Raw genomic sequence first — 2,108 nt, 5'->3', positions numbered from 1 at the left:
GTCTGTTAAAAATGAATGAGTTTTATAACTAATTAAGACAACCTTTGAGAAGAGGCACTTTGCAACAACCACTTCTTTAGAAATTAAAAGTCACCCTTTTGGATTTAAAATCTGTTAAAAATGTTTTGTATAAATAAAAAAATTAATTAAATAAATTAATGTGATGGGAACTAAAAGATATAATTAATTTCGGGCTATTTAAATTTTCACTCAATTCCAATAGAATATTCAGACTACATGTATTCATTTATTTGCCGTTAGATTCTTGCTCATCAAATCCGAGAAAAACTTGAAAAATATTAGTAGTAAAATATTTATATTTGGGAGTGATATAGTAATAGAGACAATCATTAAAACAAAGAAGGAGTAGAGACACTCCTTAACTTGTATCATAAACTTGAAATCTTTAGAAGGAAAGAATTAGGATTATATCTTGTACTGTTGTACAAGGAAAGTTGGCGTTGAGGTGTTGATGTCTAAGAAGAATTAGAAATTTTATCCTCTATAGCAAGCATGTTGGGAGTGATGATGTAGAGTCCTAAAAGAATTATACTCAATACTACAATTTTATCCAATATTATATTGCTTCTTTAAAGAAATAATTTAGGGCATAAAAGTTTATCAATATGTCAAGAATATTTTGTCGTTAACATTTAGTGTTAGAATATTTGTGCTTTTATAATAATATAAATATAGATTATTCTCTATGTTCTTGCGACACACGAATATGTTTAGTGACGGAGAAAGGTTAAAGAATAGGGACTTAAGTAAATCTTCTTCATTTGAAAATTATATTTACAAATAGACAACAACAACAACAACAACAACAACAACAACAACAACAACAACAACAACAACCTAGTGTAATCCCACAAGTGGGGTCTGGGGAGGGTAATATGTACGCAGACCTTACCTCTACCCCGAGGGGCAGAGAGGCTGTTTCCAGGAGACCCTCGGTTCAAAGAGGCAACAACAGACACTATATTAGTACTATCAATACACTCATAATAAAACACCATAAAATACCATAAAATCCATAACATAATATAAATACCATAAAAACAAAGTAACAACAATATAAGATATATAGGAAATACGAGAATATGTAAGGTATTAATACACAGAAGATAAAGCCCATCATCAGTAGTTGATCAATAGCATCCTAAGACTAATTCCTAACTGGCTAGTCTCACTCTAGTGCGCTGTAAAAAGACATCACAAATTTCCCCTAACCTACAACCTTAATGCTCGATCTCCACAATTCCCTGTTTAGGGCCATGTCCTCAGTAACCCTAAGTCGCGCCATATCCTGCCTGATCACCTCTCCCCAATACTTCTTAGGTCTCCCTCTACCTCTCCTCGTACCCACCACCGCCAGTAGTTCACACCTTCTCACCGGTGCATCAGTGTTCCTCCTCTGAATGTGCCCGAACCATCTGAGTCTTGCTTCCCGCATCTTGTCCTCCATGGGGGCCACACCCACCTTCTCTCGAATATCTTCATTTCTAATCTTATCCTTCCTTGTATGCCCGCACATCCACCTCAACATCCTCATCTCTGCAACTTTCATCCTCTGGATGTGTGAGATCTTCACCGGCCAACACTCGGTCCTATACAACATAGCAGGCCTAACCACTGCCCTATAAAATTTACCTTTCAGTAATAGAGGCACTTTCTTGTCACACAGGACTCCCGTCGCTAACCTCCATTTCATCCACCCCACCCCTATACGGTGTGTGACATCCTCGTCGATCTCCCCGGACCCCTGAATAAACGACCCCAGGTACTTGAAACTACCCCTCTTAGGGATGACTTGAGAATCAAGCCTCACTTCCACTCCCGCTTCCGTCGGCTTTGCCCCAAATTTGCACTCAAGGTATTCCGTCTTCGTCCTGCTCAACCTGAAACCTTTGGACTCAAGGGTATGTCTCCAAACCTCTAATCTCTCGCTGACGCCGCATCGTGTCTCGTCGATTAGGACTATGTCATCAGCAAATAACATGCACCATGGCACCTCCCCCTGAATATGATGTGTTATAGCATCCATCACCAGGGCAAATAGGAAAGGGCTGAACGCAGACCCTTGGTGCAACCCCGTAATAACCGGA

The sequence above is a fragment of the Nicotiana tabacum genome, chromosome 21 (genome assembly GCF_000715075.1).
Source record: "Nicotiana tabacum cultivar K326 chromosome 21, ASM71507v2, whole genome shotgun sequence".
In the NCBI taxonomy this organism is placed as follows: domain Eukaryota; kingdom Viridiplantae; phylum Streptophyta; class Magnoliopsida; order Solanales; family Solanaceae; genus Nicotiana; species Nicotiana tabacum.
This window is presented reverse-complemented; position numbering follows the sequence as displayed.